General features: G+C 40.2%; 1 long non-coding RNA gene across 1 annotated transcript; it reads right to left on the reverse strand.

The window, feature by feature from the left end:
* Window positions 1-448: 448 nt before the first annotated feature.
* On the reverse strand, window positions 449-15,602 carry LOC100847209 (uncharacterized). The gene is made up of 3 exons (XR_003033980.2): window positions 15,471-15,602; window positions 12,045-12,125; window positions 449-749 (listed from the first exon to the last, which is right to left on the reverse strand). It is a non-coding gene; the product is annotated as an uncharacterized lncRNA (long non-coding RNA).
* Between the last annotated feature and the right edge of the window lie 9,660 nt (window positions 15,603-25,262).

Raw genomic sequence — 25,262 nt, forward strand, 5'->3', positions numbered from 1 at the left:
CCTGGGCATCCAGAACTCAGGGAAGACCAGCCAGAGGTACTGGACAGATACATGTGAGTTTCAGTCTTCCGTCCCCTGTAATGCCACAGTATGATCCTCTCAAGGGGGTGCAGTCCGGGTTACTCTGGAGGCTATGCTGTGTATGCGCCACACCTGGGTATCAGGTTACTGGGTAGAGCTGCTCTGAATTTGATCAAAAGCTACTACTGTTCTACCCTGTCAGAGTGTAAAGACCAAAGTCAGTCACACCATGTGAACTTCCCAAAGCCTTTGCTGTCCTTCCACTAGAGCCAGAGTGAGCCCATAGCCTGGTGGAAAGGTATGAGTTAAAGGCCATGGTCCATCTTATCTGGGTTGCCAAAATTTGTTACTGACACTTCAGAGTTGGGCCCCAACAGGGGTCCTCCTGCCCAGTGTAATTTGAGTCAACAGAATGAGGCTGAGTTCATTTCAAAAGCAAAGGAAAGTTTTATTTTTAATCAAAGAATGGAAAGGTGTGAGTTCACACTCTAGAGCACATGCTCTACCTGCTAGGCCACGGGCAGGGCAGCTTTCTAGGGTTCTTGCCAGTCGTGTGGGGTGTGGAGTTCTTGCACAGCAGTTGCAGCTGTACTGTTCATGGTGCTCCAGATCACAGTGCCAGTTACAGCATCTCTGCACGTGGTCCACTTAGCTGAACTACTGGGTGTGGCCATTTAGCATTAGAAACAGTCTGAAGTGCTCAGTATAGAGCCTATGCATGTGGCACCCTAGGAGCAAGTGAAAAGGAAAAGAAAGAGAACAAAAAATGTTAGACTTTATTACCAAGATTCTATTTTTATTTCCCAGGAATTGCTAACGGGCTTTGCTGATGACAATACCACAGTTTATTTGTCCAATTTACAGTTGAAGGGAGGGGCTTCCCAGGTGGTGCTAATGGTAAAGAACCCGCGTGCCAATGCAGGAGACATAACAGACTCCGATTTGATCCCTGGGTCGGGAAGATCCCCTGGAGTAGGGCGTGGCAACCCATTCCAGTATTCTTGCTTGGAGAATTCCATGGACAGAGGAGCGTCCCATGGACAAAGGAGCCTGGTGGGCTACAGTTCACAGGGTTGCAAAAAGTTGGACACAACTGAAGTGACTTAGCATGCACAGTTGATGGGCATTTGGGTTATTTCCATTTTTTGTTGTTGTTGTTATTAAATCTTAGGTGCAATGGAATTTCTTGTTCATGTTTTCTGTTGCACACATGCAAGAATTTTTCTGGGGAAGTTGTTCTCAAAGTATGGTCTCAGCATCAGATCACTTGGGAACTTGTTAGAAATGCACAATCTTGACTTCCCCTCCAGACCTATTAAATAAAAAATGTTGAAAGAGGGTTCCAGTAATCAGTTTTAACAAACCTTCCCAGATATGCTAATGGCAGAGTGAAGTTTGAAAACTATGCTCTAGGATATGTCTTTAGGAATTAAATTGCTGGGTTTGTGTTCAACTTTGTTAGACAAAATCAGGTTTGTGTTCAACTTTGTTAGACAAAATCAATCTGTTTTCCAAAATGATTATACCAACTTAAACTTTACAAATTCTGTAAGAAAGTCCTTGATTTTCCACACTGTTATCAGCACTTGGTTTTGTCAGTCTTCTTACTTTAGATATTCTGGTGGGTATGAAGCGGTATTTTGTCATTGTTTTAATTTGCAATTCACTTTGTAACCAATGAAATTGAGCAATGTGTAAAACATCCCCAACAGGAAGAAGATGGCATACTCTATACTTGACTTAGGATAATTGTGTGTGTTTGTATGTGTGTGTATAGAGTACTTTAATCTAGGTGTATAATACAGAAGCTCAAGGCTAGCAGCTGTGAATCTGTTACAATCTGCTGCTGCTGCTGCTAAGTCGCTTCAGTCGTGTCTGACTCTGTGTTAGGTCAAAAAGGTAGAGACAGAGTTCCATTGAGCAGGCCACCTTCAAAGAAGCACTGCCCTTTGAAGAATATAGCTAGTTCAGGCAATTGCTCTCAGGGAGGAAAGCAAGGGATAAATACCTTGTCCTCACTCTCATCCTTTTTCTGAACTCTTATGGGACTCCTCATAGGGATGGATATTTGATGAATGTGGAGGAGCAAACAGAAGACATCTAATCTGGTACAAACATCTTTTTCATATGGTTTTAGCCATTTGAGTTTCTTTTGTGTGTGTGTATGGAGGTGGGAGTGCTTATTCAAGATTTTGGTACTTTTCCCTACCACATTTTTCTTGTTGATTTGTAGACATTTAAATATTCTGAATTTATGCCCTTTGTCAATTACTTATCTTGCAGATATCTTTTACCACTGTAAACGATTCTATACCCAGGCCAATGTGTATATGTCTGTATGTTTCAATTCCATCAAGCAGTTCTCCAACACCAGCTGGGTATCATAATTCAACTCAATACTGACACTGTCTAACTGGCGATAGCATCAGATTCCACAGGTTCAAGGCTCAGTCCCATAAAACTCCAGTTCAGATGCCAGTCACAAGCCCAGCTTATTACCTGGTATGTCTGACCAACTGGCTATAAATCAGAGCTTTCCACAATTCCCTTCTTGTGTTCAATTAATTTGCCAGAATGGCTTACAGAGCTCAGGAAACATTGTGCTTACTTTATCACCAGTAATTGTTAAAGGAATAGCTCAGAAACAGCCAAATGGAAGAGATACATACAGCAAGGTACGGGGAAAAAGCTTTCGTGTCCTCTCTGGTTGCTCCACTCTGCAAATTTCCATGTGCTTACCTCCAACCCCTCAAGCTATTCAAACCCCATTCTCTTGGGTTTTTATGGAGGCTTCATTACATAGGCATAATTGATTAAACCATTAGCCATCGGCAACTGATTGGACCGCTAGCCTTTCTCCCTTCTCAGGAGGTCAGGGGTTTGGACTGAAAGTTCCAACCCTCAAATCTCATGGTGGCTCCAGCCCTCATACTTAGGTGCTTTCCAGAAACTGCCGTATCATCATAACAAAAGACACCAGTGTTGTTCTTATCCCTTAGGAAATTCTAAGGGTTTTAGGAGCTCTGTGCCAGAAATGGGATGAAGAAAAAAAAAAAAATATATATATATATATATAAATATTTCTTATAAAATCACAATATCACATCACTATGTGGCTCTTTTTCACCCTTTTAATGGAGTTTTTTTTTTTTTTTTTGAAGAATTTAACGAAATCTATTCAGTAGCATGAGTTTTTGCTTGTTTGTTTTGTTTTTTTTGCCATGCTGTGTGGCATGCAACATCTTAGTTTCCCAACCAGGGATAGAACTCATGCCCTCTACAATGGGAGCACGGAGTTTTAACTACTGGGCCACCAGGGAAGTCCCCTAATGGTGTCTTTCAATAAACAGAAATTCTTAATTTTAGTGGTCTCATTTATCAGAATCTTCCTGGTTAGTTCTCTCTGTGTTCTAACTTAAAAATATTTACTTGAGCTTCCCTGGTGGCTCATTTGTAAATAATCCACCTGCAATGCAGGAGACACAGAAGACAAAGGTTGAATCCCCAGGTCAGGAAGATCTCCTGGAGGAGGACATGGCAACCCAATCTAATATTCTTGCCTGGAGAATTCCATGGACAGAGGAGGCTGATGGGCCACAGTCCATGGGGTCGCAAAGAGTCAGAATGATTGAAGTGACTTAGCACTCATGAAGGCACGCAACTTGAGGCCATGAAGATATTCTTCTTTATAAATTTATGGATTATTTCTATGTCACACTTAGATGCGGAATTGATGTACCTGGAGTTTCCACCTTTGTCATAGCAAATTTCCATATACACATGAGTCTGTTCCTGGCTTCTTTTTTCTATCACTGCGGCAATACCACAACGCATTGCCTGCCGTAGCATCACAGTAAGTCTTGATTTCAAGCAGAGAAAATCTTTACCCTTTCTTCTTCAAGAGAGTGTGAGTTATCCTTGGGCCACTGCATTCCCATATAAATTCTAGAATGAGTCTGTCAAATTCCACCAGAAATTCCCAACATACCCTTGGAATTTTCACTGAGATTGAATTGAATTCATAGATCAATTTCAGGAAAATATACATTTTTACAGCATCAAGTCTTCCTATTCATCAGTATTGTATACCCCACTCCATTTCAGTTCAGTTCAGTCACTCAGTTGCATCCGACTCTTTACGACCCCATGAACCGCAGCACACCAGGCCTCCCTGTCCATCACCATTTATTTAAGCATTTAATTTTTCTTAAAAATGTTTATAGCTTTTCCTATGTAAATCTTACATGTCATTTTTAGATTTAGAACTAGAAAGTTTTTATATTTTTTGTTATATTTTTTTAAATTTCATATTCTAATTCTGCTGCTGAAATATAGATAAGCAAACGATTGTTTTTTGTTAGCAATCTTGCTAATTTTCCCTAAAAATTCTAGTAATTTATATTAAATTAAAAAAAATTCTCTGTATACAAGTGTGTCACTTGTGAATAATAGCAGTTTAATTTCTTTTCCAATTGTTTTCATTGCTATGTTATACTCGCTAGGCTTTCAGGTACAGTGCTATAAATAAGTTAAGATAGCAAGCATTCTCATTCTAGTTGCACTGTAGTTAATTTCTAAAATATTTTTTACATTGAAGGAATTACAGCTAATTCCTAGTTTGCTAGGAGCTTAAAAAAAAAACTACAAACATATGCTGAATTTAATTAAATGAGATAATCATATGATTTTTCCTGTTTTCTCTGTTAATTACATTTATTAATGTTTGAGTGTTAACCCAATTTTCAATCTTGAATAAACCTAACTTGATTATGATGTGATATCCTTTTTACATATTGCTGGATTTAGTTTGCTATAATTTTTTGTTTGGGATTTTTACATCTGTGTTCATAAGTGGGATCAGCCTAACATTTTTCTTCCTTGTTATGAGCTCCTAGCTGAACAACTTTAGGACCCAGATTATGTGGGCCTCACAAAATGAATTGGAGAATGTTCCCTGGTTTTCTGTTCTTTGGATTTATATAATATTGACATTTTCCCACTTTAAGTGGCTGGTAAAATTTGCTGGGGAAGTCATCTGAGCCTGGAATTTTCTTTGAGAGATTTTCAATTATGGATTCAATTTTTGTAATAATTTGTGATTTAGAAGTTTTCTTTCTTTTGGTAGATTATATTAATCTAGGAGTTTATTTCACTAAAAATTTCAAATTTATTGGCAAAAAGTTATTTATAATTTCTTATTGTCTAATAATTTATTTTAAATTATTTTCGATTCTCTCACAGGAATTCAGAAAAAAGAGGAGAGTAAAGTCAGTGTATTTCTTCCCGATTCTCTCCCTACAGGTGATGTTCCTTTTCTATTCCTGATATTGTTTATTTGTATCTCCTCTCTCTCTCTTACAATCAATCTTGCCAGTGGTCTAACAATATTATTAATCTTTTCAAAGGACTGACCTTTTATTTTATTGGCCATTTCTATTGTATATTTGTTCTACATTCCGTAGATTTCTGGTCTTTATTATTTTACTTGTTTTACTTTCCTTGAGTTCAATTGGCTGATCTTTTTCTACTTTCTTGGGATGAATATTGGCGTTTCTTCTTTTCTGTATATGCATTAAGAATTGAAAATGTCCTTCTAAGAATTACCCTACAAATTTTGATGTATAGTATTCTTTATTTCAGTATTGACCATCTTAAAACTCATCTGGCTTAAAACTCAAGGTTCAAAAAACTAACATCACAACATCCAGCCCCATCACTTCATGGCAAATAGATGCGGAAACAATGGAAACAATAACAGACTTAATTTTCTTGGGCTCCAAAATCACTGCAGATGGTGACTGCAGCAATAAAATTAAAAGATGCTTGCTCCTTGGAAGGAAAGCTATGACAAACCTAGACAGTGTATTAAGAAGCAGAGACATTACTTTGCCAACAAAGGTCCGTCTAGTCAAAGCTATGGTTTTTCCAGTAGTCATGTATGGATGTGAGAGTTGGATCATAAAGAAGGCTGAGTGTTGAAGAATTGATGCTTTTGAACTGTGGATTCTTGAGAGTCCCTTGGACTGCAAGGAGATCCAATCAGTCAATTCTAAAGGAAATCAGTGCTAAATATTCATTGGAAGGACTGATGCTGAAGCTGAAGCTCCAACACTTTGGCTACCTGATGCGAAGAGCTGACTCACTGGAAAAGACTCTGATGCTGGGAAAGATTGAAGGCAGGAGGAGAATGGGACAACAGAGGATGAGATGGTTGGATGGCATCACCGACTCAATGGACATGAGTTTGAGCTTGATGATGGACAGGGAAGCCCGGCATGCTGCAGTCCCTGGGGTCACGGACATGACTGAGCAACTGAACTGAATTGAACTGATTTGGTGATATTCGTGTGTAGAGTTGTCGCTTGTGTTGTTAGAAGAGTCATTAGTTGTTAGTCGTTAGTCGTCTCTTGTGTTGGGCTATGACCAGTGTATTCTGTTGACAAAACTCTGTTAGCTTTTGTCCTGCTTTATTTTGCACGCTGAGGACAAACTTGCCTGTTATTCTAGGTATCTCTTGACTTCCTACTTTTGCATTCCAGTTCCCTATGATGAAAAGGACATCTTTTTCCGGTGTTAGTTTTAGAAGATCTTGTAGGTCTTCATAGAACCATTGTTCATCTTAGTTCTAACTATTTTATATTTTTCAGTGTGATTTAATCTTTTATCTGCAGGTTATTTAGAATCAAATTGCTTTATTTTTAAACATTTGGGGGAGTTCTTCTAGCTATATTTTTGTTATTGACTTAGTTAAATTGTTTTGACTAGAGAACAATTTTTGCAAGATTTCAGTTCATCAAAACTTGTTGAGACTTGTCTTATGGCCAAACATATGGTCAATTTTTCTTAAATGTTTTATGTGCAATTAAAAAGAATGTGTATTTGCAGATGTTGTGTGCTATGCTCTATATATGTTAATTAGGTCAGTTTTGCTGAAACTGTTTTTTCATATATTCTGAGCCCTTTCTATTTTTTTAAATCTGCTTGTTCTATCAATACTGAGATAAGATATATTAAAATCTCCAACTATCATTATATGTTTGTTTATTTTTTTCTTACATTTGTCAATTTTTACTTTATACATTTTGAGGCTATTTTGTAGCTGTATATAGACTTAAAAATTTATATCTTCCTGGTGGATTGACTCTTTTTATCATTATAAAGAGTATCTCTTTGCTGCTAGTAACGCTTTTTCCCTTAACATTCACTTTGTGTAATTTTAACATAGTAACACTAACCTTTTTTTTTTTTTTTGGTTAGTTTTTACATAGCACTTTTTTTTTTAAATCTTTTCCATTTACACTTTCTATAGCCTTAGGTTTAGGCAATCTGTCAAAATAGTTTATTAAATCTGACAATCTTTGTTTGTTTTAATTGGAGCAATTATTCCATTTAATTTTATGTAATATATTCTGGTATATTTGTCCACTGGCTTCCCTGGCAGCCCAGTGGTAAAGAACCTGCCTGCCGTTGCAGGAAACTTGGATTCGATCCCTGGGCTGAAAAGATCCCCTAGAGAAGGAAATAGCAACCCACTCCAGTATTCTTTCCTTGGAAATCCCATAGACAGGGGAGCCTGACGGGCAACAGTCCATGGGGTCACAAAGGAGTTGGACACAACTTAGCGACTAAAAGACAGCAACATTTGTCTGCCACCTCTATTGCTCCTTTTAAATTTATTACTAGATAGTTTACCCATATTTGGGTACTATTTAAATATATTGCTTACTCTATCTTTTACTCTATGTCTCAGCATTTCCACTCCTGAGTAATTTTGCACAGGACTCATGCATAGGTCCATGAGGGCATGTGCAAGACTGTACATCACAGTACTGTCCTTGTAAGAATTCTGAAGCAATCATGGAAGCAAAACTCCTCCTTTGTCCTCATGCAGTTATGAGTGTGTGCATTTCCTGCCATCTTGGGACAGGGCATTTTGCACACTGAAATAAACTGATATTTGGCTGATACTGTTTTTTCTTATATTCTGAGCCCTTTCTATTTTTTTAAAAAATCTACTTGTTCTAGCAATACTGAGATATGGTATATAACGATAACAACAACTATGGCAAAGGACAGGTTTATCTGTCCTTTCATTTATTTTGGAGAATAGAACTAGAGGAGACAATTCTACACTGACTTTAGCCATGCTGATGGCTGAAGGCTGATGGTCACCTTCTTCATTGGACAGGAAAATCATATAAAAAGAATATACGCTCTTTTCCCACTGTGAACTGATATATGAGAGCTTGGTAACATTGGTAACTCTGTAGGAGGAGGGCATGGCAACCCACTCCAGTATTCTTGCCTGGGAAAGCCCATGGATAGAGGAGTCGCAAAGAGTCGGACATGACTTGGAGACTAAACAACAACCTTTCCATTTAGATACCCCTCGTGGTTTTTGTTTGAAAAACCAGTTCTTCTGGATGCTGACTCCTTCGCACCTCTTTGCATGTAAACTGCTGTTCTCTTCTAAATAACCTTGTCTCTGAGTCTCATACAACATAAGGTGGGGATGCAAACCATGGGACACCACTAGCAGTTGTCAGGAAGAAAGAGACACTGCATTGGCCAAAAATTTTGTTCAGGTTTTTCCATAAGATGTTACGGAAAAATCTTCATGAACTTTTTGGCCAACCCAATACATATAGTTCACAGATATTTAAAAATATGATTTAAAAAATGTAATTATTAATTAATCTTTATTAACTATTGTTTAATTTATTAATTTAAATTCATTATTTGGGCTTCCCTGAGGGCTCAGTGGGTAAAGAATCTGCCTGCAATAAAGGAGACGTAGGAGACTCTGGTTTGATCCTTGAGTCAGGATGATCACCTGGAGGAGGAAATGGCAACCCACTCTAGCATTCTTGCCTGAAAAATCCCATGGAGAGAGGAATCTGGTGGGCTACAGTCCAGAGGGGTACAAAGAGTTGGACATAATTGAATTATTTTTATTTATTATTGATAATTATGAATCATTGTTTATTAATTTAAATTCATTATTTAATTTATTTCATCCTCACAGCAATTATAGATATAAGCTTCATGAGGGCAAGGATTTTGTACTTGGAACAATGCTTGGCACATGCAGGCCCTCAGTAAATATTTGTGAATCTTTGTTGAGTAAGTCCTCCTTTTACACACATGGTATGGAAAAACTAAGGGTTACATAACTTGTATAAAGTCACCTTGTGAGTAGGTGGCAGAGATGTGATTCCAGGACTACATTCTCATCAGCATGCTCATGGTCTCTAAGTGAGAATGGTACAGTACTGTTTTTTAATACTGCACAGTAAAATTGTCTTTTAAAATAATGCAAATTCAGATACTCAAGCAAAACAAATTTGTGTGTGCATGTGGTGGAGAGGGAAAGGAGAGTTGAGATCAGTAACGAAGGGTAAAGAACAAAATAAAGCACAAAGGGGTCTTGTCTGCAGTGAGGATGATACTCACAGGCGGAGCAGTAGGAATAACTCAGCTCCTTGCACCCCGGGCTCCAAAAGAATAACACCGATTTTGTAACAACAATCATAACAATAACAATGATGATGATGATACATGATGGGGAAAGGTGAGAAAGTAGAGATGGTAGGTAAAGGCAACACTTTCAAAAAGTTTTGGTTGTAAGGAGAACAAAGAATGAGGCAGTGGATGAAGGGGAATGAGGGCTCAAAGAAGATCTTTTTTCTTTCTTTTCTTTAAAAATAATATCCTTATTGAGATATAATTAACATATCATGCAATTCCCTCATATAAAGTACAAAATTCAGTGGGTTTTAGTATTTTCACAGAGTTATGCAATCATTACCATCATCAATTATAGAATATTCTCATGATCCCAAAAAGAGAAACCCCATTCCTATTAGCAGTCACTCCCAATTTTTCCCAACTCCTTCGTCCCTTGGCAACCACTAAGCTTCATTTTCTTTATGTCTATAGATTTGTCTGTTTGGACATTGCTATAAGTGGAATCATATAATATGGGGCCTTCTGTGGCTGGCTTCTTTCACTTAGCATAGTTTCCAAGGCTCATCTATGTTGTAGCATGTATCAGCAGTTCATTTCTTTTACTACCAAATAATATTCCATGTGTGGATATATCACATTTGACTTATGCATTCATCAGGTGATGGACATTTGAGTTGTTTCCACCTTTTGGCTATTATGAAGGATGCCGCTACAAAATCCATGTATAGGTTTTTGCGTGGACATTCATTTTCATTTTACTTGGATGTATGCCTAGAAGTGGAATTTCTGGGTCATGAAGTAACTTTTCATTTAGCTTTTTTTGGAACTCCCAGACTGCTTCCAAAGTGGCTGTACCATTTTACATTCCCACCAGAAGTGTGGGAGGGTTCCAATTTCTCCACATCCTCCCCAACACTTTTTAATTCATTCTTTTGATTATAGCCATTCTATCAATAGTAGGTGTGAAGTTATGTATCATCGTGGCTTTGATTGGCATTTCCCTCATGGCTAACAATATAGAGCATCTTTCCATGTGTCTTTTTCTTTTTTAAAGATGGAACAAAAGTGTGTTGCAAATGGCCCAGTGGAGGGAGAACTTGATGACACAGGAGATACTGGGGCTTTACATGCGTACTCCGTGACCCTGTCCTCTGTCTTTCTGCCCAGCAGCCAGGCACATAAGGACTCAGGCATGCAAGGACCTGGACATGTGAGGCCCTGGTTGAATGAAGACTGGGTGTGTGAAGACCCAGGGCACAGGATCCATTTGTGACTGGACTCCAGACCTCTGTGGACCTTATGAGAAGAACAGCAACTAGGGGCGCTCTGTAATGAAGGGACAAGCCCCAGGTCAGGAAGCAGCATCTACCCTTCACCATAAACTATCAAACAGCACTGGAAACCAATTTTATGGCCTTAGCTGGGGGCCAGCCTTCTGAGGTCTCTGACTGTAAATCATCCCAAGGCCGTAGATCCTGCTGGCTGGGCCCGGCTGCCCTGGGAGGTGGGTTAGGGAGGAGGACAGACAGGCAGCGCTCCTCCCCCTCCTCTTTGTGTCTGTCAAAAAAGCACATCAAGATAAACATGCTGAGTGGCTTTGACAGGAGAAGCCACACAGGGTTGTGAGATTTGCAGTTTGGCTATTTTGGAGTGATGGCAGGAATGGAGAAGGAGGAAGGGGGTCCTAATCCTGCGAACCTAGGAGGCAGCCGGGTCTATTTCCAGCCTCTGCCGGTGGCACTCGCTACTGCCTCCCCTCCTCCTCCCAGTTCCATCTCTCAGCAGCTGGCCGGGGGGCTTTCCTGTCCCCTCCGCTAGCCAGCTCTGTTCCCACCCTGGCTGCCCCCACCAAGCTGGGAGAGAGGGTCTGAGGCAGTTTGGAGTATAGTCTGCTGAAAGCAGAGCGGGGAGAAGGGAAACGTTGAATATTAGCTTAGCAGGGAAGCTGTGGGGGACGGGGAGAAGAGCTGCATAAATCTGCATGGCTAATGAAGTCAGGACAGAGCGGGCTGGGAGCCCTGGGACAGCAGGTCGCGGACAGTGGGGAGCTGTGAACTTGAGGGGAAGAAGACACAGCCAGGGAAAGACTCTCTGCCGTTCTGGAGTAAGAGGGATTGGGAGAGGAGGGGGCGGGGGGCGGATGTGATTTTCTAACAAGTGAGGATCAATGAGGTAATTGTGGGCCAATCGGAGTGAAGAATGGAATTTGAACCGGGGAAGGGAAGAGAAAAGACCCCTGGGGAACTAAGAGTGCCACATTCTTGTGCCCCCCGTGAGACCGTGTGAGAGAGGACGGCGCGGAGCAGGAAGGCCAGTCGGGGGCCCGTGCGGCTCAGTGTTAACCTTTGTGCTCCAGATTTCCTTTTGTGCTGTTTTCAGTGTGCTGGGAAGAATAGCCCCACGGGGCAGAGGCACAACCCTCCTTGGGTGGTGGCCTCTCTCCCCACAGGCCCTGGCCTCCCTGAATCCTGGCCCACAAGGCAGGGTTCTCAGCTGAGACCCGTCCCTTGGCAGGTGACTTCCCCTCCCCGCATCGCGCCAAAACGCTGACTCACCGGCAGGTGGTATTTGGAGCTTCTTTGGGTATCCCACCTTTCACATCCTTGAACTGTGGTCCTCCAGCCTCCACCGGAGCACTTCCAAAAACAGGGAGCATATTACTTCACAATGCAGCTGTTCTAATTTTGGGCCTATTTTTTAGCAAATTATTCTTCTATATAAAAAAATAGATATATCTCCCTCTAACTTCCACTGATTTTACTTAGAGTTGCATAGAATGTATTCCATAGCTTTCTGACACAAGAGTATTCCAATTTGTAAACATTGGTAGGATTGCTCTCCAGTCCCCAAAAGTCTTTTGCTTTATAAAAAGTTCCCATTTTTTCACTCCTGTCTCTCAGGAATGATTTCCTTATCACTTGCCTTGCAAGTTGCTCTCCTCTGAATATGCATCCATTTTCCACTTAGTTATTTTCTTGTTTATTCATTCATATTACCAATGTATTCCAAAAGAGACTTGAAGTTTACAAGCCATAAATGATAACAGCAGGTTTATAAAGCAATGGAGATATTAGTGAAGTGAAAATAAATGCAGGAAATACCAACCCAAGTACACAGATATGTGCCATTCGGTTCTCTGAACTTAGCCCCGTGTAGTTCCTAAATTTGCCTTTTAAACTTGCTGACAACCAAAGCAAAACGGAAAATATGGGTGGTTATACAATTTAATGTCCTTAAGAGCAAAATAGGAAACACTGCTATGCCTGTATCTGGAAATGAAAGAAAATTTTCTGAGTCTTCCTGAAAAACACACCCAACAATTTTCTTATGATAAATTCAATAATACACTTACTTGAACTGTTTCTTAGAAAGTTATCTCTCAAAAAAAAAAAAAAAGAAAGAAAGAAAGAAAGTTATCTCTCAATGTAGATCGAAGTCTTAACTCCAAAGCCTAATTTCAATAAAAGCAGACACTCCAGTGTGCTAATGTGCCTCTTAAAATCTGGCAATAAAACATTTCAAATTCAGTCTAACCAAAGAAAATTACTGCCTGTTTGGGCAAACTATATTTCTATTAACGCAGCTTACAGTTGCATTAGCTTTTTGCAGAGCGCCACTGGTATTGACTCTTTGTTAGTGTCTACTCAAACTTACTCCCGCTGCTGTGACAGGAACTGAATTGAAGCCAAGCTGTCTTCATCTTATACTTGTGCAATTGATTTTTTGAACTTAAGTGCAGGACTATTTTGTTTATCACTACAAAATTCCATCCTGTTCGAGTCACTCCTATTTGTTCTAGCCTATTGATAATTTTTTATTTGTATTACATCAACCAATAGACCACATTTCATGGAGTATAAGACTCTTAATTGTAAGATGCACTATTTTTAAAAACTACCACAAAGAAGAAATATTGCCAATTAAACTATGACATGCAACTGACTGTATGATACATTCGATTTTAGACACGTTAGGATGTGCATCTTAGAGTTGGTGAAATATGGTATTAATAATCTCTCACATTCTGTCATTTGCAATTTGATAAACATATCCTCCATAGTACCATTTACTGGGTTTTCATAGCATGCAGCCACTGATGAAAACGTTGAACTGGGCAGGGCCAAGGAGAGCGTTTGGGAGACTTCTACCTGGGAACTCCCTCAGGTTTGCTTGCTCATTTGTTTGAATACGCACTTCTCAAATAAATATTAATTTATCCAGTGAATGCACAAAGAACTCAGGTTACAAAGATGAAGACGGTCCGGCCCCTGTCAATCTCAGTCTGCAGTTCACACAGTAATCCATTAAGGCATACTCTCTGGGCCTGGTTGTTCCAGCCCCTCAGTATCCCTTTAACTGAGCTCTTGTCCACATTAGAACTTGAGGCCCAGTCAGGAGGGGCAACTGGAGGAGGATGGAACAGAGCAGGGAAGGGGCCAGGACCCGGAATCAGGGTGGGAGAAACAGGCTGGTTACAGGGGTAAGTAAGTACACAAATAAAGAAGTCCATTGCCTGAAAGGAAGTGTGAGTTCAGGCATGACCAGAAGTAGACTCAGAAAGAATGAGCAGCCAAAGCAGAGATGCCACAGTTGTCCATCCTCATGGTCAGAGGACATTCGGAGATCTGAGTATGCATGGGCTACGGGACAGGGATCCAGGCCCAAATGGCAACGAAAGAAGACACCTAGGACCTGGTGGGCTTCCGTCTATGGGGTCGCGCAGAGTCGGACACGACTGAAGCGACTTAGCAGCAGCAGCAGCAGCAGGACCCCCAACTCGTACTTTGGTTCTAGGCAGGAGTCCGGCTGCTAGGACACAAAACCAGTCAGATCTAAGAACCAGGTTCCAAAACTGCAGACTGCCCTCTGCTCCCTGAGTGTCCACAGGGTGAGATGGGGGAGGTAGACAGAGGCGGGGAGAGACTTCCTCCTCAGGGCAGTAAGAGCTCAGGCTGGGCCTCGGTGTGGAGCAGGGGGAGCCAGACCTCTGAGCTTTCAACATGCAGCCAAAAAGACCTGGAGGACCACAGGAGAGAAAATGAGAGGAACAGAGGAGCGAATGTCTGCCTCTGAGAAGAGGTCTGGAGAAGGTGAGTGATTTCCCCAGGAGACTAAAGTCTCTGACACGTGGGAATCCCCGTCAGGAACCGGCCAGGGGCAGAATTGGCCAGTGAGTGCAACTTGGGCACACACAGCTATGAGGACCAAAATGTTACTCCTTCATTAAAAAGAGTTAAGAAATAAATTTATATACAAATGAACTTATTTACAAAACAGAAACAGACTTACAGATATCAGGAACAAACTTAGGGCCACCAAAGAGGAAAGACGGGGGAGGGGGGATAAATCAAGAGCTTGGAGTGAACACATACACACACTGCTATGTATAAGACAGAACACCAGCAAGGCCCTACTGCACAGGGAACCCTGCTCAACATTCTGTGATAATCTGCATGAGAAAAAAAAGAGTGGATATCTGTATAACTGAATCACTGTGTTGCACACCTGATACTAAGTCAACATTGTCAGTCATCTATACTCCAATCAATTTTTTTAAAAGATAGTTATGGTGACAGTGATAAAAATGAAAACAAAAAGAAATTCATGATGGTGGCTTAGAATAATAATTATAAATTGAATGCAGAACATTAGTTACTCCCATGACAGAATGAAATAGAAATGTAACTGATTCTGGCCAATTGCAACTTCATTCTGAATGAAGAAGCAAGGCACCCAGTGCCATGTATGGAAATAGCTTCCTTATTTGCACTCATTCACATTTATTTCAGACACACATATGATTTGTTAGTACTCTCGTAGTTCTAAGAAAGCTTCTTTAGAGGTTTTGTGTTTTTGCTTTTAAGAGAGAAAAAAAAATCAAGACCCAGTTAAATTGTGAATTTAAATACAAACTTTAAAATTGTAGGGATTCTCATGATCATATTAAGGTCTTTCTATTATTAGATAAGCTTGAAACTTACGGAGCATTTTCTCTCCCGGGTCAAACTTAGATTGAAATGTGGAAATAGATGATCAAGATTTGGGTTTTTATAAGTGTCTGTGTGGGCAGACACAGGTCCCAGCCCTAGAAATTCTTCACAGGGATCTCACAAAATGTGACTCATTCAGCGGAGATAATGGTGACCTTGGCAACAAGAATACTGAGGTCTCGGGACTTCCTGGTGGTCCAGTGGTCGAGAATTCGCCTTGCAATACAGGGAGGTGGGTTCAATCCTGCTGGGGAAACAGGTTCCACAAGCTTCAGAGCAACTAAGCCAGTGCACTGCGAGTACTGAGCTGGCATGCCACTAGAGTCCCGTGCACGGCAACAAAAGATCCTGCATGATGCAACTAAGACCAGACACAGCCAAGTAAATCAGCCAAGTAACTAAAGAACACTGAGGTCTTCATCATATCCGGAGGACTGATCTCCACCAGGAAGGATTGGGCAATTCTTACCCCAGTGGCAGGAGGGCAAGAGTACAAGAGTACAGGGAGGTGAACAGCTGGGCTTTATCTCCACAGGCCTTCAGGGCTCAATCATGTTATCCTGGACACCACTGGCGGCCATCCGGTGCTGAATGGTGGCGTGGGAGGCACCGTAAAACCTGTAGGGTCTTCCAGAGGGAGGGCAGGAAGGGTAAACCCCAAAGTGCCACCCTTCTGGTGCAGAGTGAGTGTAAGTTCCTGCTCTCCCAGCAGGGGGCAGCAAGGGCCGAGGAGCAATGTTCAACTAATTCAAGCGACTCCCAGTAATACTTGAACATCGCTGAAATACAAATGGATTTCTTATTGAGACAGCAATTCAGAGTAATAATTTGGGTATTATAGTAAATGAGGCTCTATTTTACAGTCACAAACTGGTGGGGCCAGAGTGCTCGAGTTATAGAAAACATAGAATATCAATAAATGTTAGTAAAGGATTTAGCAGAATGAATGCAAATTACAAAATAAGCCTATGAAAATATTTCAGTCTTACCTGTACAAAGAAATGTAAACAAGATAGTACATTAAAATCTGTCAAACCATCACATTTTAAAATTATAACTTGTCAAGAGTTTAGGGGGAAAAAAAAAAAACCAGAAGTAAAACCAATGAATCACTGAAGTGGTAATTAGTTAAAATTTATTGTGCACACACCAAGAAGGCAATTTGCAAACCAAGAGCACTCAGACTAAAACACTAATGAGGCTCAGAGGAATGCTGTAACAAAGCAACTTTTGTGGGTGGAAGCAGTGAATCTTTGCTCTTCACAGTGATTGTTACAATATTATTAATATAATTTTCTTAAATGAAGATAATTGGTTATTAGTGTTTACCTCATATAAATGCAAGGGAACAATTAAAGTTTCACTTATGGTTTTTTGAAGCAAAACGAAGAAGTGACCAAAGTCAAGTTAGCCAGACTTGTCTTGCAAAGTAAGCTTAAATTAAGCTTTGCTTGTATAACTGAACTGATTTTGTCTACTCAGTTAATTTTCAAGTCTGGTTTCCATTTGTATTTGATTTCTAACAACCTTCTGGCTAATTATGAAGAATGTTTTATGCTTTGGATTCTGTTTATACATTATCTCATCTAGTCCTAAGTGTTCATCCCATTGTATGAATGAAGAAACGGAATCTCTAAGAGATTGAGATTGAGTAATATACTATGTCAATTTGAATATATATGTTGATGTCCTCTCTGTGCTACTAAAATGATAAATAATTAATTGTTGTAGGAGCTGTCATGTGCATTGAGGATGTTCAGCATCGTCCCAGATCTCTACCCACTATAAGTCAGTAGCAACCCCTCACCCTACTTGTGACAACCAGAAACATCTGCAGATATGACCAAAAGTTCCCTGGGGGGCAAGTTTGCCCCCAGTTGAGAACCACTGGATGAGGGCTATCTGATGGTGAAGGATCTCAAAAAAATTCTTGAAGAAGAGTGGTGTTGGATGTAACAGGCTGGAGTTAGCCAAAGCTTTTTGTGCCCACTGAGCCACCGTAGGGTGCAGAACACATCTGCATCCCCTCTCAGAAAGATTATACACCAAAAGGAAGAGAAGACTCGGACCCTAAAACCCAGAGGATTAAGTAGAAAGCTGTTTAAAGAATATTTTGATTCCTGATCCATCTTGAAGCAGGATTGTGAAGAACTGAGGCAGAAAGATCTTCATGATCATGGTGGACTTAACATAATACCTGATATAATGGTAATTTTTAAAAATGTGAACAATGACAAAGAAGACAATGCAAGAAGAAAAGGACAGCTAGAAACTCCAGCCCAAACAAAAAGGGAAGGGAAAGTAACTGTAATATTAATACACAGCAAGGGTCTGCAGTGAATAGTATTTATGCAGTTATAATAATTCATATTAAATTAATCATAAGTATTAATAAATATATTAATGATAATCACAGAGATATCATTGTCATATTACTTAATAATTAATTATTGACTTACTGTTGGCTAAATGAAACATGGGCTTCTCTGGTGGTTTAGTGGTTAAAAGAAAAAATCTGCCTGCAATGCAGGAGATGCAGTTTCGATCTGTGTGTTGGGAAGATCCCCTGGAGAAGGAAACGGCAACCCACTTCAGTATTCTTGCTGGGAAATCCCATGGACAGAGGAACCTGGTGGGCTACAATCCATGGGGCTGCCAAAGAACTGGACATGACTTAACTAACGACTGAACAATATTACCAAACTATATAGCGATATGTTTATTGGAAGGTTATGGGAATGGCAAGTGGGGCAGGGGCAACTGATATAAATGAGCCAAATCCTAACATGTCACAACAGTAAGTGAATAATGCCTACAGCTTTGAAATTACAGAATAAAAGTAATACTGGAGGCAAGCGTCTAAAACAATAACTAAAAATTTGAGTGCCCCTGGGCTGTGAACAGGAAGGGTGCTCAGTGAGCCAGGAGACTAGTGTTTTCTATTATACTTTTTGATAATGTTTATTTTTTGAAACAATATGCATATATCATTTTTTGAAAATATTTTTAATATCCAGACCTATTGAAATGTTAGCGAGAAGAGCAGTCTTCTCTGTTGCTGGTAGAGGTATGTATTGAGGCAAGTTTTCTGGGAAATAGTGTGCCAGTTATCAAGTCTTAAAATATTCACCACCTCAAAAAAAAAATATTCATCACCTCTAGGAATGTATCCTTTAGATGAAGCTAGCAATGTAGGCTAAAATGTATATGCAAAGCCTCATATTATATTATTTGTTACAGTAACAAGTTGGAAACATTGCAATTATCCCACAGTTGGCAAGTAGCTAAATGAATGCATAGATATACAACTAGTAATATACAACTTTTAAAAGAGTTTATGAAGAACTTAACATTATGAGGAGACATGCTTACAAAATACCAAGTGGAAAAAAGCAGAGGACCCAACTAAAAGGCCTTATCTCAACAATGTAAAATACATAAGTGCAGGAAAAAGTCTAGATAGCAACATATGAACATGTTAACACTGGTTATCTCTGGGATTGTGGTAAATTATATTTTCTTCTCAATCCGTCTTAGTTTTCTAATTTTTATTCAATGAGCACATATTGCTTTCACAATCAGAAAGAGCATAAATGTAATCATTTTAAAAGAAAAGGAAACAATCTTGAGTACCAGTTGCCTTCAGTTCAGTTCCATCTCTCAGTCTTGTCCGACTCTTTGTGACCCCATGCGCTGCAGTACGCCAGGCTTCCCTGTCCATTGTCAACTCCTGGAGCTTGCTAGAGAACAAAATCTACTTCTGTGTGGCTAAGGCCTGGTGGAGGTTGCTTCAGGCCCTCCTGGAACCCCCGGAGGTTGATTTCCCACTGTACAGTCAACTAGAGATTAGGAATGGAACAAAAGACTATGCAAAGAGTTTCACTTTGCATAACTGGTTTAGCTCATCAAGGCCTTGGAACACGTGTTCATTTTTATCCACAGTCTAACAGAGGCATTACCATTCACTGTCACATTCATGTGTCTGAATCTTAGGAATCCATGAGTTCTTAGGATCTTTTCCTTCAGTTTCAGGTAGCAAACAGCAGATGAATGATGGTACTTAAGACTGTTTAGGTCAAAAAGCAAGAAAATGAACAAGATATTATTTACTTGAGAGTGGTTTTTCAGTGGTCTTTTCCTTTATAAAATATAGCTTTTCATCAAAATATCAAAGTATTCTATCATTCATTAATAATACAAAATAGAACAGTGGTTCTTAAACTTTAGAGCTGTTTTAATTATCTGAGGAACATGTTTAAAATGCAGACTAGTCGGCTCAACCTCTCAAGAGTCTCATGCATATGATCTAGGATGGATTTGAGAATGTGCATTTTGAACAGATATAATAAGTTGATTTTGATGCTTTTGTTTCTGAGACTAATTTTGACAGTTATAAAGTAAGGTTTGAAGAAGTATATACCTATGGATATAAACTCAGTCCCTTCCAAACTAAGAATTATTTGTTAATCGCTGCTTAATTTAGCTAATTTTGTTGATTTTATAAATAAATATTTAAACTTTCAGTAAAAGATGGGTGGATTAAACATGGGGAATTGAAGAATATACTTATTTTCACCTCACCTGAAATAACTGTGGCTGGATTTTTTGTAAAAGCCATAAATCCACAAAAACAAAGTGGAAGACAGATGTCCACAAGACTTTGGGACTCATAAAGTGGATAGACAAGAGGTAAATGATGTAATGGTGTGGAGGCAATAGAAATCTCCATAAGCAATGGGGAAAGTGACAACGGGAGGTCAGTTTGCTCAAGTGAGCCTCATAGACGCCTGGTGATCAGAGGTACCAAAAACCTCTGAACTTAGGGATGAGGAGTGGGGGCTGAAACGGAGAAGGCAATGGCACCCCACTCCACTACTCTTGCCTGGAAAATCCCATGGATGGAGGAGCCTGGTAGGCTGCAGTCCATGGGGTCGCGAAGAGTCGGACATGACTGAGCGACTTCACTTTCACTTTTTACTTTCATGCATTGGAGAGGGAAATGGCAACCCACTCCAGTGTTCTTGCCTGGAGAATCCCAGGGATGGGGGAGCCTGGTGGGCTGCCATCTATGGGGTCGCATAGAGTCGGACACAGCTGAAGCGACTTAGCAGCAGCAGTGGGGGCTGAAAAGAGGAGCATTGATTCACAGTCTGTGTGAGCAGCAGTCAGACCACAGGTCTCTCCTCCTATGCCAGCAAGAGACAGCAAGAGACAGGTGTGTGCTCTCGACATTGACAAAGAGGCTCTAGGCTCAGAGATGCCTGACCAGGGTAGGGCAGGCGTGCAGTTATCCGTCTACTGTCTCTCGCCGGTTTACCCTTCTTTGTCCTGATTTGTTACATGGAAGCTGGATGTTATGAACATTTTTCTTTGCTGACCTGACTGGCTTGATATTGGGCTTTGTCAATAGAAGGTTCTGGAATGACTCTACATGGTGATAGCAGCACAGAGGTGCTTGCAACCCTTCTGGATCTGTTTCTCCTGCCATTTCATTCTGTAAGGGAGCTAGTGGACTTATGTGGGGGCGTCTAGTGGTGCTTCCTTCAGTGACCCTCATGATCGGTTCCAGCTACACTCAGCCCATGCTGTCTGTCTGACTGCCACTTCCATGGCAGCTCTAGCTGGGCCCTCCAGACACTGCCTCCACCTAGTGACCATTTCTACAGGAGCTCGTCCATCCCTGGTGGCTCAGTGGTAAAGAACCCACTTGCCAATGTAGGAGACGCAGGTTCGATCCCTGAGTCGGGAAGATCCCCTGGAGAAGGAAATGGCAACCCACTCCAGTATTCTTGCCTGGGAAATCCCATGAACAGAGGAGCCTGGCGGGTGACAGTCCATGGGGTCCCCAAAGAGTCAGACATGACTTAGCAACTAAACAACAACTTAGCCCATCCGTACCTTCTGCAGTGAAAGGCCACCTCTATGGGTTATTTCTGGAAGGTCTCTTTGCCCCAGGGAGGCTGCGTGTTCCTGTAGCAGCTGTGTATTCTTTGAGGAGATCAAATCTCAGCTTGTGCGTGTGGTGAGAATGGGGAGCAGAGTACTTCTGCTAGTTCCTAGTCCCATTTCCTTTATGGTCCATACTTCCTCTGTCTAAATAATCTAAAGCTAGTAACTGTTTTTCTAGTTCTGGAGCTTTTAGATGCTTTTTTAAAAAAGTAGTTAACCATTTTTAACTAGTAAACATTTCTTTATATTAAAATTTCCTCTATTTGAATTACTAGTGTGGTTTTGTCTTTTGATATAGTGCAAAGTTTTTAAAGCAGGAAATAAATGAAAATCCTCATATTTGAAGGTGAGATCCACAGCTTCCTTCCTTCCGTGACTCCCAAAACACTAGCATGCAGGGTTATAGCGCTCAGGCAGGAGGAGATTCCTCCAAAGAGAAACTGACTGACTTGAGAGAAAAGGTTTACATCACTGACACATTGAGGTTTTGCAACAAAGTGGCCAGGCTCCACATTATAGCCCTGCAGTGAAGCCATTGGTCAGAAAGCTCTATCTATGCAGGTAACCAGCTTTTTGTTCCTTGCTTATAAATATGAATACATATCTGAGAATCACCAGGAGTCTCAGGAAATTTTTCACTATGAAAGATAGTTTTAGTAACAAAATTTTAGTATCAAAGAAGCAGAACAAAATGAATTAAAAGAAAACACCCTGGGCTTAATATCACCCAAGTTATGAGACAGTGCATTCATAAGGGAAAAAAAAAAATTCTTAAGTGAGCATTCAGAAAATGAAAAAGAGCTCTTGGAAATTAAAAATGTGATAGTCAAAGGCTCAACAGAAGATTGGAAAACAAAGTGGAGGAAATCCTCTAGAATTTAACCAGAAAGGCAAAGATATGGAAAAACACAAAAATTAGAGCATCAATCTAAGATGTATAATTATACTAAGAGACATTCTAGAAAGAGGCAACAGAAAATAAAGTTAGAAAATTTTCAAAAAAATAATACAAGAAAATCTTTTGGGCCTGAAGGACATGAGCTTCCCTAATGTACAAGGGAAGTACAATTTCCCAGAACAATGAGTCAGAGATGCATCACTGTAAAATTTTAGACAATTAGGTAAAAGACAAAATCTAAAACCAGAAAATCACTAGACTTCTAATCAGCGACACTAAAAACTGGAATACAGTGAAGGAATGCCTGCCCAATTCTGAAGAGAAACAATTATCAATTTAGATTTCTACTTCCAGCCAAGCTGTCAACCAAGTGCGAGAGTAGAATAAACACATTTCCAGACGTGCAAGGCTCAAACATTTCACTTCCTTATGCCGTTTTCTGAGAGGCTACTGGAGACGGGCTTTATCAAACCAAGAATGGGAACAATATGGGAGCTGTGAAGCAGGATGTCCAGTGTAGGAGAGAAGCACAGACAGATAATTCCCAGACAACACATCTGTAGTGGGAGAGGAGGATAGAGAACCCTAAAGGGAAATCTCAGAACAAGAAGTGAAAACGATAGATTACCTTACTTGTTTGACTTGCTAAGAGCAGTTTTAAAACTTTGACAGAGAATTTAGAAGAAGAGTTAGTGATAGACCCAATTAAAATAAAAATAATTACCTCCAGGCCATTAAAAAAAAAAAAAAACTCATGTAAGAAAGGAAATTAATCATACTACAGTTTGTGGCTCAGCTGTAAATAATAGTTAGTCATAGTAATGTTAACACTGAATATTGACTTTTTTTAACCCAAAAATCATGCTTGGAAAAAGAGCATACTACAAAAGAGGAGAAAGAGAAAAGTTTGTGTGGGTGTGTTGGAGGGGCAGGTGGGTGTAAGATAGTTAAATCCTCATTCTTCTTGGTCGGAAGGCAATAGATAGTAACTAAACTTGAAAAACCCAGAAATATTAAGTATAAGCACATATATCAGTATGGATATAAATTTTGGAAGAAATGTCTGAAAGAGTTGGGAATGTTCTTTATAAGGAGTAGAACTGGGGGTATAAGGAAGATGTAAGCAAGAAACTGCCCTTGTTTACCCTTCTTCTGTTGAACTTTAATACTCTATACAGGTATCATGTGGATCAGTAACTAAATGTGAGGGACTTCCCTGACAGTCCAGTGGTTTTCTTTCCCTTTCAATGCTGGGGGCACCAGTTCAATCCTTGTTCAGGGAGCTAAGATCCCTCAAGGCTCGTGACCAAAAAACCCAAAACATACAAAACAGAAGTAATATTTAACAAATTTAATAAAGACATTAAAAGTGGTCCACATAAAAAAAAAATCTTAAAAAAAAAAACCCTAAATGGGAAAACAGAATTTCAATGACTTGAAATCCATCACTACTATTTTTGCTATTTATGGGGCATCCTATCAGGGGCCTCCAAGACCACCACTGGGTTTGGTGATTTGCTGGGACTCATAGAACTTGGCATATAGTTATATCCATGCTTTATTACAGCTAAAGGATGCAAAATAAAATTGGCAAATGGACAAGATGCTTGGGGCCAACTCCAGAGGGAACCAAGCACAAGCTTCTGAGAGTCTTCTCCAGTGCATTCACTCAAAACATGTTTAATTCTTCCAGCAATGACTAGAGACAACGTGTGTGAAATGTCATCTACCAGCAAAGCTCATTAGAGACTCAGCATTCAAGGTGTTTACTGTGGGCTGGTCACATAGATACCCTCTGCCCAGAACAGAGCAAAATTCCAGACTCCCAGAAGGAAAGCAGGTGTTCAGCACAAGCTACAGTATTTACACAGACTTCAGGCACAGTGGGCCACTCATCATTTAGGGAAAGTTTTGTATCCGTCTAGGGAATTGTTTAACATTCAAATTCCCAGATGCCAGTCAAAGGCCAACCTTGCAAACAGGTCTTTCCAAGGATAGCAGTCTTAGGCTGCTATGTTAACTCTTTATTCTCCACTGGCATTAATAGTCTTTACAGTTTTTCTTACAACATATCAGAAAAGTGCTGAGAGAACTGAAAAGACTGTGTTGGTTATAAAAAACAAGTTTAAGTCCTACACGGGCTATGTTAATGGCCATGTGATGTTGGGAGTGAAACTATTTGAGACTTACTTTTTCTGTAGGGCTAAAGGAAAGTTTGAAGGATATTAGACAATAACACAGGTGCTCAGAAAATGTTGATTTCTACAATTTTGTGATTTTGCCTAAAAGTCTCCCTGGTAGACTTCAGACTTCTCACTCAGTCTCCTCTGCTCTGCTTTTGCATTAAAATAAATGTGTTCTATTCCAAGGAGTTTTTAAACGTTTCCTTCTATATCTTAGCTACCTAGAAATTTCTGCTAGTCTTCTTGTGCACTTATCAGCAAGGGGCCATTCAGTTTCCCCAGCTCTGAGTAAAACACTTTGATGAGTCCTTTACCAAGAGAAACCACATCAGTGTAACCAGCTTTGACTAGGTTCTCAGTGGGCGACTCACAGTGGCTTTCCTCTGTGTGTATCTGGTTTGTTTCATTCATGTCGACTCTCCCAGAGTGAAAAATGACTCCCCTAGTTTCAACTTCCTTGCCATGCCCACATGATACCCCTCAAGAATTCTGTACCAAAGTCAAGGAACTATTTGACTCCATTGTTACTGTCCACTCCTCATTTGCCCTGAGTCACTTCCCCAAATCCACTGATTTCTCATCATTCTTACTCTGAAGTAACCCAGCAAAATCCTGAGTCCTGTGGCACATTGCCTAAGGTCCACCTAGCCCTAAAAGGCTATTTTCTTTTTTAAAAAGCTTTTTATTTTGTGGGGTGTAGCCGACTGACAATGTTGTGATAGCTTCAGGTGAACAGCGAAGGGAAACAATCAT

This window comes from Bos taurus, chromosome 3 (assembly GCF_002263795.3).
Source record: "Bos taurus isolate L1 Dominette 01449 registration number 42190680 breed Hereford chromosome 3, ARS-UCD2.0, whole genome shotgun sequence".
NCBI classification, from domain to species: Eukaryota; Metazoa; Chordata; class Mammalia; order Artiodactyla; family Bovidae; genus Bos; species Bos taurus.